The following is a 16,613-nucleotide window of genomic DNA, read 5'->3' on the forward strand; positions in this document are numbered from 1 at the left end:
TATCACATCGCTTAATATCTATAAAAGAAAGTGATGTTAGTTACTAAGCTTATAACTAGAGAACGCCTGGACCGATTTCGGTGATTACCACCAATTCGGATAGGTCTCCGCCCAAACAACGAGAATACTTTTTTTTTAGGATAATTCCAAAAAGTATCTTTTTTCCATAAACATTTTTGTGTGTTTTTTTCAATATTTTGATTTGTAAATTATTTGAATAGTTCAATTTCGGTCGCTTGCTTTTTTATTCCGGCTATTGAAAAGAAAAATTATTCAGTGAAAACTTTACGTGCGTTTCACACAAAGAGGTCAATTGCAGATTGAAATTTGTTACGAAGCCACGAAGAGGTCGCCCTAATATCGGTCCATCAAAGTATGGCAGCCAAAGGCAAGGCAAGGCAAGAAGTACTCCCAGGATGCGGTGACATACGTGCGGAATTATGGATCGCGGTCAATAAGCAAGCGATCGTCACGATGTCACAGCACGACTTTTCAAACAACAGTTACGATGTTTCATGTAGTTTATCTTGGAGTAGGGTAGGTATATGTGGTACTGTTAGATGCTAAATGTACTCTGTTGAGTAGCAAAAGAGAGGTTTGCCGCACGTACATATTCTTCTTTGGATGGTGGATGGTTGTCACACCAGATCAAATTGATGAACTCATTTCTGCGGAAATTAATGATGCAGAGAAAGATCCAGTATTATATGAAGTGACGAAAACCAACATGGTTCATGGACCTTGCGGACACCACAATCACACTTCGGTTTGTATGCCTGACAATAAATGCGCGAAACATTATCCATGTGCTTTTCTGAAACACAAGCTGGAAATGATGGATATCCACTCTATCGGCGTAAATATCGAAGTTAACAACACATCAAAGTTGACAACACATGGGTCGTACCATATTCGCCACTATTGTCTAATTCACATTCAAAAGTAATGTGAATGTTGCGTATTGTAGTTTGGTGTAATCGATAAAATGCGTTTGTAAATACGTCACCATAGGAAGCAACATGGCGGTTATTGGTTTTAAACGACACGGTCGATACGTGAACTGAAATAAAGTGCTTTGTAGGATATTTCTTTTGAAATTCATGAACGTTTTCCGACTGTTGTGCGTCTCGAAGTTAATTTGGGGAATGACCAAAGAGTCTATTTCAACCCAGAGAATACAATACAGTCAACAGAAATACCACCAGCAACAAAATTAACATTAGCGAGTTTTTTCTCAACTTCCGTCAGTGATCCGTTTGCGAGAACATTGCTCTATTCGAAATACGTTGATATTATACATGGGATGCATCATCGAAGATATTGTTACGCAGAAAGCAGTTTCATCCAGTAGATGGACATCCAGGTGTGTTCTCAACTAATGCATTAGAATGAACTTACACAATCCACCCGAAAAACGAATGCCACTGAAGTTCACACACATTTCGCGATGATCAGCCTTCAAATCCGCGTTATGGGATACGACCAAAAATTACATTGCCGAAGACATTTTACATTGCATACGCTAAGAATTGGAAATGGGTCAATACTGATTGATACTTCCCATGGTCTGATATCAATCCCATATGCCGTTTATCAATTCACGAAAGATGGACTCATCACGAATGTTTATACGAACATTGGCCAAACTGTCGTAAGTACGATTCCTTGAGTGTACGAGCAATCTTAGCTGCCACAAATACCTATGTTGTTGACTTAAACTGGAAAATTCAAAGTCAAATTCCAGGAAACTTGCAATCATACAAATCGATCGATCGTCTGACAATGAAGACGACACCGTGAATTACCAGTGGAATTTGTAAATTCTTTGGAGAGGCCTGGTATGCCACCGCATCATCGCAATCCGATTGTGATGCACCTATCAAATATAAGGGACAGAATGCTTGATTCTACGGATTTCTTTTGAGTTCTAACGATTTGCCAATTCGGTTCAAAAGTATTCCGTTTCCAGTGAAAATTGAATTTAAAATGACGATCAACAGAATAGTCGCATAGTGGGTGGCATACATTTGGAAATGCTATGTTTTTCACACGGCCAGATATACGTGGCGTGCTCAAGAGTTGGAAAACCATCTTCTCTGTACATTTACGCACCGGAACAGAAACCAAAAAATTTTGTTTATCAAGCTGCGTTACATTGAAGAAAAATATAGACAAATAGCAAATAAATGATTATCAATAAAATATGAATTTTTGTCTTTTCATTTCAAAACACATAATTTCGCGCAGGACAACGGCTGCTACAATTTATATAATTTATATGTATATTTCTCAACTCAAATGGCATTTCACTTGGCGCGCATTTTACTTTGTGCTTTGTTTTGATTTTTTGTCGTTTCTGACATTTTTTCTCCCGCCTTTTTCATAATGCGCTGCTTCTACCCAAGTACTACAGGTATGCAAAGAGATTTGTGTTATGTTGTTGTAGTGTTTTTATTGTATTGTCGCAAAGGAAATGTCGCACCTACTTTTACCACCTTTTTACACAACCAAACTGTTGCAGCTGATGCCTTGTTGCACCAATTGTTTGTAAAATTTTTGGTTGCCTCTTTTTCGCTTTTGTCTCCTGAGAGCTTCTCTTAATCTTTATTGGATTCTACCTGCCGCAGCTGAGATATTTATTAATAATTTCAATATTTGCATACTGGTTTTAGTATTTTCTTTTTACTCTCTTTATTCTTTTCAAATTTTGTATTCTTTCTGCACAGTTCTTCCGCTGTTGAATACACACATACATACATATATGATGAACTGATTTGATCTTTTCTTAAAAGCCTAGGCGTATTGTATGCCGCCTGTACTTGCACTCAATTTTATATTTTTATTTTATTTTTTCGATTTCCGATATCCACTTTGGTTCTCAGGTTCTATCCTGCCTTCTGGTAGACATAATCAACTTTTGATATGCGCGCTCACGAAGGCGTTCATAAGGATCTTATTACGGTGCAATTTCAATGTGGGACTAAGAAATGGCGTAATGTAAACAAGACAAAATAAAAAAAATCAAATTAATGCAGATTTTTATCTTGCTTATGTTCGCTCAGGTATGAGTAAGAAACTGGTGTATAGCATATGCTAAGCAATCTTAATATATTGATGCATACATACATATGTACTTATAAGCATTCACATCCATATGGCATTTAAATATATGCAGTTAAAAATATAAAGGAAGCATTATTCAAGACGCCTTTTCCGCTGCGGATTTTTTAATGGCACAGCATGCAAACTTCTCATTAATGTTTTTTCCATCATAATTAGGTCGGCTGATATTAAATGCACAACCATAAGTGGCTTATGCTTGAATTACAGACTTAGTGAGTTGAGTGTAAAAGGAGAATGCTATAATTTCCAAGATTCAGTGAGTGCTGTTTAGCAGCTGTTTTCAGTGACAAACTCGCCACCAGTTTCGAAAAGTTTCATTGGTTCGATGAGAGCATAGTTCTTGATTTTATTATATTGTCGTAAAACATGCCACAAATAATCGCGATAACTTTTTTTTTGTATTTTGTTGTAGGCTTTGAGCGGATATATGTATGTCAATATATTTCGCATATTTGGCAGTCGAATGTGTATTCATTTTCTGATACTTAGTTTTTTTTAAGTTAAGTAAGATGACTGATCCCTCAGCAAGGCGGAGGTATCACACTGATACTGTAATGTACAGTCCTTTGTGAAGCCAGACGAAAAACTACAGTAGTTGGATATCAGCTCTCGGCAAAACGCCATGAGCCTATCACAAATCTCTGCTTTGGTGCTTTTTTCTTTTGCCGCTATTTCACCAGGATGGATTAATGTATGAGATCAGTGGTGTTTTTCCTTAGTCTGGCAAAAAGGAGACATTCGTACGGGAAGAGCTGAGATGATTCTATCTCATCTTCCTTTAGATAGTTAAGGCGTTCAATCTTAATGCATAAATGCGGATTGGAAAATGTCCAGTTATACCTACAACCATTGAAAGGTTGATGTTTACTGAACCTTTTCCGATTTATCTTGGTTCAGAAGGACCTACGACTCCATATCTGCTGGCAGTTGATCAAAACTTGCTAAGGTGGTCTGACGCTCAACAGTCAAGTAAAGCAAACCAATGCATCTCCCACCCGTTCGCATTCCGAAGTTATTGAGCTTTAAGTAATGTTTGTTCAGTCTAATCATAAAATAACTGGACACTAGAGATAAGGATTCTGGATATCCCTTCACTCGTCTTAAACTCACAGTCAGCAAACTCAAAGCCCTACAATTGGAGTAGATAGTCAGCATTCTGATGGAGGTGGCACTCCGGAGCAGTAGATCTCCTGCTTACTTTATGGTAATCACTTCCGCTTGGAAGACGTTGCAGTCATCAGGCAACTTAAAATTGGAGTTTATGGGAAGCTCCCGACAGTATATTTCTACACCAACACTCCCGCAAGCTTTGACCCATCTATAACAAGCCTCAGCTTTCCTCTTCTCCATCGAGTCCTTCCTTTCTTCAAGGGAGGCATGAAAGTATGTGTACAGTGAAACCTCAACCAGGATAGGTTCGGCGATATACCAGCCATTTTGGAATGAAATCGAGGTGTGAAAGGATTTTAGGAATATGTTTTGCAACCTCAAATCTAGGAAGTTTTTTTCAAAAAACTACGGACTTGTGATCCGAGCATAGCATTGATATGCTTCATAGCCAAAACATTAAGCAAAATGTACTGAGTCGTTTCATAAGAGATGTTGCGATCCGCTGATATCCGTCTGATGCCAACACCGCTATTGTTGCTTTAATTTTTTATTTTCGGTGAGTTCATCATTTACAGAAGTAGATGTTAAGATTTCGTTGAATTTACGGCCTTTATTGAATGCTCTGTGACATTCGAATACTTGTGTTTGTGATAGAGTAGACCCTCAAAAACAAAAAAAAAAAGAATGTGTCCATTTCAATGATTCCGTAGCCGGGATTTTTGAAACGGAAAATCGTTGTAATCGACTTAACACAAACATAAAAATGCCTTGTACCAATATGGCAAAAAATGCGAAGTTTATTTGGACCAGTCCGGGTTAATTTTGATCAGAGGGTATTTTAAATCGCCTTAAGTTCTCGGTGTTGAATCCCAAATTAACACCATGCTAATTAATAAATTTTTATGACTAATTCCGTAAAGGATATAGTTATTGGTCTGTCTCTAAGATGTACTATATCGGATTTCCCTGCAATGAGCTTCTGTAGGTTATGTTTTTTTAGCACATCCTTCAAAATCAATTCAAAATTAATCCGAATAACCCTAGATAAATGAAAGTACGGCTTTTCTATAGTAATATATTACCCGATTCAGACGGAGTACCATCTTAGATCGATCAGTTAAATGTTAGATCTTATCTCAAGCAAGCTGTATCTTTTTAGATCACTTCACAGAGAGTGTGAGACGAAGTCCCTTCCATCGTGAAGTTGCTAGTGTTTGACACCAACTCTACTCTATTGACATATCGACTATTCATTGTATGCTCAGCTGATTTAGTACGCAAAACGAACTGCTAAAAAACGAAATAAAATTTCCATAAACAAACAAGCAACTCAAGATGCACCAAGAAGGTCCCAAGCAGTAATAAAAACGAGTTTTAGCCACATTAAGGGGCTCTTAAAATGAAAATGGAACAAAATGAGGCGATGCTAGGCAAGTTGCACTCCAACGCGCAGCAGCAAGTGCATTAAGTGGAACATTTGACAGGCAACAAGCAGCAACTGAGCTTACCCGGATGGCTCCGAAAGCCGCCACGAAATCGACTGGCAACCAACAGTGCAACGTGTGCTCTAGCCGCGCTGACTAGCTGTCTATTGCGGCAAACTGTTAGGCATTGAACTCCAAACGCTGCTCTTCGCGGCGAGCAGTCCATAAATAAGCGCAAACAGTGCAGCGAGTTCGACGCGACAAAGCAGCTTGACAGAGCCCAAATACGAAACGCTGTTGAAGCAATAAATAGTGCCAAAGCAACAACAATAATAGTACTAGCATTAAACAAGGCGACATTGACAAAAACAATAAAGCAGTTGCAATCACTTGCCGTGCCACAGGTGATTTAAATGGTCGAGGCAACCACCAGAGCTGCGATGCGACGGTTTCGGAACTATGTATGTTCGTACATGGCCACTGCCACTACCGCCGGCTGCGCACATGTGTGCGACTGACGAGTGTCATACACTTGTACTTGTTGTAGCAACAAAGCGACAATTAAAACAAACAGCCGAGCTATTGTTGTTGTTGTCTTTTTGGCTGTTGAAAACTATGTCATGCTCAGCGGTAGCAAGAAAAAATAATACCACAGCTTAGCTGCTGTCCGCCATGAGAGAAGGCGGTGGATTAATGTGTAACAGGCAGCAAAGAGCAAACAGCAGCATCTTTAGCGACAACAACAGCAACAGCAACGGCGCGGTAATACTTTAAGTAAATAGGCAAACAGCAGCAGCAGCTCAGTCAACACAACTTGTTGCAACTTATGTAAAAAAGCAACAACGCACATAAATATTTATTGCACATGCAGCTGCGTTGCTGCAGCGAGACCTGCAACATTTTCTATTTATACTCTTAATTGCATGGCTGGAAGATGTGCGCGCGATCGTGTACTCACATACATCTTTTGGTATGTGTGTGCGCTGGAAAGTGCGCGGCGTGTAGTTGTTATTGCTAACAGCATCGCTGCGCAGCGAAAGCGTTACTCCACCGGTAGCTGATAGCCTTGTGGCAGTTGGAGTGGCGGTCGGCGTGGCAAGCGCCATTTTCATGCATTCAATAATATGATATATCGTTGAGAAATCTGTTCAAATTTAAATACAAACATTTAGTGTAGTGTAGTGTTGTTGCTGCATTTTTAAATCGAAACGCTTACACGCTCAACACTTTGTGCGAAGACCCCACTTGAGCGCTGCACAACCGATTACGCTGTGCGCCTCGTTGTTTGGGGTGATGTGCTGCCAGACTACTTGTCATAAAAGTGGCATAGCAGAATTGTGCATTGAAATACAGTGGTTCATTAGTGGCGGTTTAATAGTATAACTTACGTATTTCAAATTTATTTCTTTACCATAATCCTACTAAATAACTAAAAATTAGTTAATAGGTCGAAGGTTTTTTTAAGGAAATAGAATGATGAAGGATTTTAATTAAATATAACCCGCTTGCTTTCGCTATCTTGTTTGGCGTTTTGAAGGTGATTTCGTAGTACCACTCTCGTAGAAATTTCAGTCTTTATTGGCAAATCTTTATAGGTGAAAACCCTTGTCCTCATTGGCAAGTCCTTATACTTAGAAACTCTTATTGACAAAAATCTTTCAGAAGCTACTCTTGAGCCGACCGACATGACAGAAACAACTATTAATCAGTTGGTGTCAGGTTCCGATTATGAAACGGATGTGTTAGATTATCCCAACAAAACCCCGGAGCTTCTAGCGCATCACTATCGATGTGTATGGACTGGCGTTGTCCTGAAGGCATACAATTCCTACCCTATTCGCCAGGGCTGGCTACTTCAGGCGGTACAGATATTGACAGTACAGTACCGAATAAAGAGTTTAGCCGTAGAAGAGCAGTTCACAATCCAACAAATCCATATAAATATGTAGAAAATCCTTATTAACCGTGAATTCTGACCCTCTTTCCCATCTCTTTCAAATAAAGATCGCGGCTACGTCTCAGATGGGCCATCCATCCATTGATTGGTGCGGTATGTGGGAAGTGGCGCCTTCTTGTTAAAACCAAATGTCGCCGATGTCATGAGCTTCAATTTCAGGCGTCAAATAGTCGCCTCTCATGACGCGATAAAGGTCGCCATTGACGATTACGTTCTCACCGGCATAATTTTTGAAAAAATATGGATCGATGGTTCCACCTGCCTACAAACCCCACTAAATCGATGATTTTTCTGGATGAAATAGCAGCTCTTGAATATTTTCAGGATGGTTTTCGTCCCAAAAGCGGTAATTATGCTTGTTTACATACCCTTGAGCCAGAAATGGGCTTTATCGCTGAACATAATTTGGTTCCAAAACTTCGGATCTTCTTGGAACTTTTCAAGAGCTCAATGAGCGAAACGATGTCGGTTGGGGAAGTCGAGCGGTTCCACAGGCCGTATTTTGTGGGCTTTCAATTTAAGATCTCGACGTTGAATGAGTCAAGTCGTTCCATACGTCAGTCCGAGTTACGTCGAATCGACTCTCCACTTTCTTCGCATACACACTTAGCTATGGCTGCTATACTTTCTTCACTGAGTGCTCGGAACCACGTCTAAAGGATCATCCGTTATAATACCAAATTTTAAGTTATTTTAGTAGTGATTGGTCTAGACAAAATATATGGGAATAATAACGCTTGTTACATACGAAGTAGAGCTTTTTCTCGCTTCTTCTAAAAAATAATCTGTATTAAATTTTCTTCAGTTTTATTATGTCCACATGATTATATTGCACAAAAGGACACACTGTGAGTGGCTAAGCAAATATGAAGCTACTAACATCATATTATTATTACTTTTAGAAAACCTCCCGCCGCCCATCGTCCGCCCTATCATATCAGAATATTGCAAACGCCACTTCAATCCTCCATATATATGTACATACAAACCATTATATAACAATGGTAACCGCATAGTAATACTCCTAAATTAAATTGAGGCGCACGTTCTGCGTAACGCCCCTTCAAGTGCGAGCAAGCGCATTCAATGCTTTCTTCCTCAACAATTGAAATGCCTGTGTGTTCTACTAAGTATGCTTATTCTGAGTGGCTATGTGCGTGTGCGCGCTCGTAAAATTGCCATCAATTTAAAATTCAAGTGGTTTGCATTTTTAATTTCTCCTCGCACACACACAATGCAACGCAACTCACTTTAGAAGACGGCGCTTTCTTGCGTCGCGCGCGACTTACACCAATTTTCATTTGTGCATAAACTCCAACAGACGCGCCACACCATCAAAAACTTTGTTGTTTATTTAGTGGCCATTTAAAAAATATTTTTTGATGCTGCACATTTTTGTTCTTTCGATTCTGCTTCACTGTTTGTTCTGCATTTTATGTCTTTTCCGCCGCAGAATGCAATGAACTTTTCAATTTCGTCAGTTGCACAATCAGTCACTGAGTCAGCAATTGCCTGGAGCACTTCCTCATTACTTTTTGGAGCGCCGCGCATGTGCAGCCGCCTTTGGCCTGCCATTGCCATTGCGGCGCATTCCCGAAATTCCAGACGCGCTGCGGCTTCCACATTGCACGCAATTTTATTTGAAATTTCGCCGTAAAAGTCATTTTGTTGTGCCACATTTTAATTGAAATGCGTTTCTCTTGCGTTTAGTGGCAGACACAAGAAGATGGCTTTGTTTGCGGATAGCACATTCAAATTGCCAAGTCAACGGCTGCAAGTTGCTTCCTCACTTCTCAGCCACTCAATCACTCATTTTAACTTCTGTCAAATGTCTGTTGTTCGTTTTGTTTGCTCTGTCTGGCATGATCGGTAGCCTCAATTGGCAGCTGCAGTCCAGTCGGTCCAGTCTGCATCTCTCAGAGTGACTTATGCAAGCGTGGCGGGTTGTTGGCAGTAACCAAGTGTTTCTCGACTTCAATATTTCTTTCATTAGTTTTATTCTTTTTTCATTGTTTTCCGCAAATTTGCATTGTTCTTTTTGTTTTTTATTTATTGTCTTTTGTCTTCATTTGCTTATGCATTTTTATGTGTGGAATTTCTTCGCTTCCTTTCTGTAGTTTCAGCTCATCGTCTGGAGTTTGTTTTGTTTACCAAGTTGGCGTTTTTTAATTACTTTGCCTTGACAAACAAATAAATGAATTAATTTACAGTTGGGACAATATGCGTTTAAGACGCATTCATGCCCTGTAGGAAAAAAAAGAAGTAATGACGACTTCCACACCCACCAAAATCCTCTTATTGGCCAAGACTGACGGCTTTAGGGCGATAGATCCCCTCAGAAAGTCAAATTGTTGAAAGTCCGCGCATAGAGTTTGCCAGTAGGAAAGCAACTCATATTAGATGTGGGTAGTCGAAATGGTCTCTTCGCATTTCTAATCAAACTTCAACTTATGTTTTTTTATATTTATAGTGAACTTTAATGAACCAAATATGTACCATCTTCCCGCTTGAGGCATTATTCCATCAGTGTGAATCTTTTATGGTTTCTCGGCGAAAAACTGCGACAAGAAATCACAGGCCTCTCTTGAAGCCAACTTTATTCCATTAAGAGAGTTCTGTATTGACCGAAACAATTGGTAGACCGATGGTGCAAGGTCAGGGCTAAAGTGGATGCATCAAAACTTTCCAGCCAAGCTCTCCCAATTTTTGCCGAGTCATCAAATATATGTTTGGTCTGGCGTTGCCCCGAAGGAAGACAAAGCTCTTTCTGTTGATCAGTTCTGGCCGTTTTTTTCGATTGCTTTCTTCAATCTTATCAGTTGTTGACAGTAAAATGTAGAATCAATCGTTCGACCAGGCTGGAGCAGCTCATAGTGGATGATTCCTTTCCAATCCCACCAAACACTCAGCATAACCTTTCGAGGCATCAATCCTGGCTTTACAACCATCTGTTGAGCTTCACCATGCTTGGACCATCATCTTTTTCGCAAATTATTCGTTTCCTGACCATTCATTTTAGAAATGGTTCGATTTCATTTCGTTTCAGAAAAGAATCGCACATGTTAATTCGGCACATTAAATTTTTCACAGACAATTCATGTGATACCCAAACATCGAGCTTCTTTTTGTGGCCAGCCCTTTTTAAATGGTTCAAAAATGTTTGATGATGAATGTGAAGTTCCTTAGCGATGTCATGGCTGTTTAGGTAACTTAGGTCCCGGTCGATCTTTTCAATAATTTCATCGAATTTTCATAGAAAAAAATATTTTCTTCAATATATTTATGAAGCACTTTTCCTACAGGGCACATTCACATTTTTGAGTCTTATACTATATATACATATGTATATGTATGTATATCGCAGAGAATAATATTGAAGTGGTTGCAATTTCATTGCCATAAATTAAATGAAAGTGGAGTGCAATGCACAAACAACAGGCTTCCACTGTGTTTATGTCTGATTGAGACGAAGCACTTGTTCTTCTGAGTCATTCATTTGCTGGAATTTATTATTGAATCGGAAAGCTCGAGTATCGATATGTTATACTGATAATCAAATAATTAAAAAACATTGTCTGCAGACTAAACATTATCCGATGAACTTACTCACGCTGTAAAACGAGCATACAGCTACATATTTTCAATAAAATTTGTCGTAAAATAATATTAGCCATCAGATCGGTCAATGCACTATGAATCTATGTGTGAACTTTGTACATGGTTCGAAGGGAATAGAATGAGTTGCATAACGCACATATGAGCTACGAAAAGATGTTACGATTTTTTCTAAAATCTGTTCAAATCAATGACTTCTCGAAAGCTTTCCGGAAGGTTTTCACAGATCACATTTCTCAGAATATTTTTACTTTTGCTTTTTACGTTAGGGCTTTCTCCTCTTTGTTAGCGTTTTCGCGGTCTCTCATCCGAGTCGCAGTTTCTTTATTATTTTCATTTGGAGTGTTTTTTTACATGGCGGGTCTCGGGCTGATTCGCCTTCTTTTTTTCAAATGGATAATTTTTTTTGGCTACCTAGAGAATACTTGGTCCCAGCGGGTTCGAGCGGAAGTCGTGATCTGCTTGAGCCATATTAAAAAGAATCGTTTCAGGCCACTCCCAAGTGATTGGCGCTCAGAGGTTTTTTCTCCCTTGTATGACCTTCTACATATAAGTAGTTCCATCCTCCAATTACAGTTGGTGGCAACTCTAAAAAATAACTTTAAATTGAAGACTTATCTATTAAATTACCGGTTAACTACCGAACAGCGATACCAGAGATTTATGGTAAATTTTCTATGAGTTGACAATTCTAACCGAAACTCTTATTTTACGTTTTCATTTTCTTATAGATGGAAACTCCACTTTAATCTTATTTTTATTTTATACCATTGCATTGCTAACCATAACATTGGGACGTTTTCCGAGCATCTTGCAAGCAGAAGACTTTGCAGAAATCAATCTCCACCTCAACTATCGCAACAAGCGTATCGCTATAATTAGCGATAGTCATGCGGCACTAAAGGCGATTTCAGCGTATGAGGTTAAATCGCTTTAGGAGTGTATAGGAACCTGAGCCACATCCGGGTATACCTAATTTGAGTGTCGGGGCATAAAGGGGTAGCCAGCAATGAGCTGGCCGACGAACCAGCCCGTTCTGCAGATGATGGGGCGAGAACCATACATTGCAGTGGGGTCGCACACTATAAAGGAGCTGCTTCGCACGGAGGAGAGAGAGGGGAGAGGACAGCATTGGCAGCAGAAATGCGTCATGCCAAGCTACTTCTGGGAAGATAAATCTTGCAATGTTAAAAGAAATGATCAACCTCCCCCAAACTCCACCTCCTTGTCCCGCTCTATACAGAGCATTGCAGGCTCAGGAAGCATTTGTTCAACATGGGCATAGTCTCTTGTGCAAGCTGCCGGTTTTCCGGCATGGAACAAGAAACTTCAGAACAACTGATTTTGAATTGACCAGCAATTTGCAGAAGCAGACTGAAGGTCCTAGGTTCCATCTACGTGAACAGGGATCACATCACTTCGGTCGCGCTCAGTAAGATTCTGGCTTTATTCAGGATGCTGAACCTTTGTGACCATATGTGATGTAGGGGAGGGCTTAATAGACCATAGGTCGAAGTTCAAATCCCCAATTTTCCTATTTATCTATCTATTACCTTCTGGATTCCAAAATAATCATTTTAGTTCCTCAGCAACTACTTTGAACCAATTGAGGTCCAAAAAAGATTTCTGTTGATCCTTAAGTAGATATAGGCATTATAGTGAATAAAAATGCCCGTCATATTCCAAAAAATATTTACCGCGTCACTCAACTTAAAGGCAATTTAGCTGCACGTTTGCATTTTTCAACTTCAATCCCTTCTAAATGCAGGCAGGTACTCCCATATATTTTCGAAACAAGTTACCACATTTGCCCCGCAGCCAGCTTCTGTCATACTAACGAGTACAAAAACAAAAAAGGAACTGCAACAATTATTATGCACATGTTGCCTGCAACAAGCTGTAATTTGCCTATTCAACCTGCCAACAACAACCAAAATCATGTGTCCTTCACCTGTAATAACTCAAGGTTTTGTGGGCTTTCAACTCAGCCACCAGCCACCAGCAGAACAACCAGCACTGGTGAGCAAAGAGCAGAGCTCAATAGTTGTATGCTCGCACTTAAGCAGACTAAAATCGCCAAGTCATGCGTTGAGCGCGACTTTGAAGCGCTGTGCAGCACGGCTAAAAGGCAGAAGCCATCAACAGCGTATCAGGCGATGTTGCGCCGGTGACAGTGATGCATTATACCCCTTTGAACAGCGATGACTCAGGCGCAGTTAGGCGAAAAAAGAAAGGAATTATAAAATAAAAATAAAAAACAAAGCCTCAAATGGGCGCTACATGCTGCATGCAACAGCTGGTCTATCGTATGAAGTCGAAGTGCCAAGGTGGCAAGGCGGCAAGGCAACTGTTGCAACTGCTAACTGATTTTAATAAATTGATCACAACTAATTGCTGACAGTTTACATGTTTGCTGCTTTGTTTTTATTATTCTCCATAAATGTTGTTGTTGCTGTACATCAAATGGTTTTTGTTGTTTTAACTGCTGTAGTGCTGTTGCTGTTACGACGAGCACCGAATATTTGCGTCGCCGTCACGCAAGGGCAAATGGGCGCGCAATAAAACTGAAAAAATAAACACGAAAAAGCAACAACAACAACAAAATTTCATATGGAACTAGCACAACAGGTGCACTGCCAACAATAACAACAACAGCATCATCACATCGCGTAGCACCGCCTGCGTCCAGGTGAGCGTGCGGCTTGCCTGCTTTGATGCTGCAACAGCGGATGTGTATTTGGTGCAGCTGTGCATATGTTGTTGTTATTGTTGTGTTAATGTTATTAATAGCTGTTTTTATGAAATTTCATCGCAATTGTTGTTAGTTTTATAGCTGCTGTTGTTTTCTGATGATGATGCAATGCACAGCTCGTTTGCTGCTTTGTTTGCTTCTTCTTTGTCTGTCTGTCTGTCCATCCATCCAACCATTCAATGGCGTTACAGCGTTGATAGTGAATTGCTCTAAAGTAGACAACATTTGTAAGATTTTCGCCGTTGCACGCGCAGCCATCAACAATTGATTTCAGCTGTCAAATCAGTGAGGGTTTCGTGCCACATTTTCTTTGCGCCACTTTTTTATTTGTAATTCTTAACTCAAAGCTGCTTGTTGTTGTTTTTTTTTTACGTCTGTTGCTAAATGGTTGGCATTGCGTGTGGTATGTAACATGCTTTCATACCTGTCCATTTCTGCAATTATTATTTCATTCAACTGTTACTTTCCTCCGTAGGCCATGCGTGCCACAAATTGTTGCGGTGAAAAAGTATGTGGCACACTTATTTATACCAAAGTGGCATTTCACAAAGAAATTCCTGCTTGCTGTGCGCTATTTTTTTGTATGCAGTTTTGATCCTTTTATTGCTTCTTTCTTATTTCTCTGGCGGATTCTCGAAAATTTGTTAAAACATAAAATATGTAATTGTCTTATCGCGAATTGTGGCATGCAGCAAATGAATAAAACATGCAAAGCGGTTATAAATATTTATATTTGAATTTGGTTGATATTTATACCCTTCATGGCATAGATTTTGTAGCTGTTACTGATTCTAGTGGTCCGATCAAAAAGTAAAGTCTATTTCTATTGCATGGCTATCACCGGGCACGCTTGCAAAAGTCCAGACACTGAATCCATTTTTTGACGATTGTCAAGCATAAATCGGCCTATACCGCTGCAATATCACATTCGATATTCGTATGAAGTTCATCAATCGTCACTGGTTTGTTGGTATAGACCATAGACTTGAGAAAGCCCTCACAGGAAATAGTCAATAGTCAAACGGCGTCAGATCGCAGAACGAGGCGGCTAATTGTCTGGGCTGTTTCGTGAGATAACACGTTCACCAAACTTGGTTTTCAATTAGTCGATTGTGAGATTCACTGTGTGGCCTGTGGTGCGGTCCTGTTGGAACCATATTTGTCCAAGTCCAAATCATACAATTCGAGACAAAAATATTCGGGTATCATTGAGCGGTAGCGATTCTCATTCAAAGTAACGCAACGTACCGGTCTTGATCTCCGTGGATGAAGTACGGATCAATGCCGCCGATGGCCCATACACAGCACCAAACCGTATTTTTTTCGGCATGCAATGGTGACTCATGAAATACGTGTGGATTGCTGCCTGACCAATAACGCATGTATTGGTTATTGACGAAGCCATTCAGCCAAAAAAGAGCCTCATCGCTGAGGATGATTTTTCGATGAAAATTCGGATCATTTTCAGCCCAACTCACGAATATATGACGATTCCGGTGGTCAAACGGCTTCAGTTCTTGCCTCAAATGGATCTTATAAGGATGTAGGCTAAGATCTTTTTGCGAAATTCGCCACAACGACATCACAGAGACGTCCAAAGCTTAAGAACGACGTGTAAGAGACTGATCTGAGTCTTCCTCAATTGATGCGCTAGCGGTAGCAATGTTTTTGATACCACGGGCACTTCTTTGTCTCACTGGGACGGGAATATTTTGTACAGTGCCTGTGAATTCAAATTTTTGTGCTAGACACTCGATTGTTGATCTGACAGAACTATTATGAAGACCATAAATTGGACGTAGCGCTCTTAAAGTTACAACCACTGACTCCGAATTTCAGTAGTAAATTTTAATAATTTCGACTCGTTGTTGAATCGTGTATCTTTCCATGATGAAATGCCAAATCTTACTGAAGAGCAACGTCAAAAGAGCAGGAAAAATAAGGCGTCGTTTGCTGTGCCTATCGGTCTACTTTTGTAGCGTCTCCATTGAAAAGCGCGTTATATGTTTCTTTCAGGGTGTTACGAACTCTTTTTTTTTTGTAAAAGGTGATTTTTTAAGAGCTTGATAACTTTTTTTAAAAAAAAACGCATAAAATTTGCAAAATCTCATCGGTTCTTTATTTGAAACGTTAGATTGGTTCATGACATTTACTTTTTGAAGATAATTTCATTTAAATGTTGACCGCGGCTGCGTCTTAGGTGGTCCATTCGGAAAGTCCAATTTTGGGCAACTTTTTCGAGCATTTCGGCCGGAATAGCCCGAATTTCTTCGGAAATGTTGTCTTCCAAAGCTGGAATAGTTGCTGCTTATTTCTGTAGACTTTAGACTTGACGTAGCCCCACAAAAAATAGTCTAAAGGCGTTAAATCGCATGATCTTGGTGGCCAACTTACGGGTCCATTTCTTGAGATGAATTGTTGTCCGAAGTTTTCCCTCAAAATGGCCATAGAATCGCGAGCTGTGTGGCATGTAGCGCCATCTTGTTGAAACCACATGTCAACCAAGTTCAGTTCTTCCATTTTTTGCAACAAAGTTTTGTTAGCATCGAACGATAGCGATCGCCATTCACCGTAACGTTGCGTCCAACAGCATCTTTGAAAAAATACGGTCCAATGATTCCACCAGCGTACA

The sequence above is a fragment of the Bactrocera dorsalis genome, chromosome 4 (assembly GCF_023373825.1).
Source record: "Bactrocera dorsalis isolate Fly_Bdor chromosome 4, ASM2337382v1, whole genome shotgun sequence".
NCBI classification, from domain to species: domain Eukaryota; kingdom Metazoa; phylum Arthropoda; class Insecta; order Diptera; family Tephritidae; genus Bactrocera; species Bactrocera dorsalis.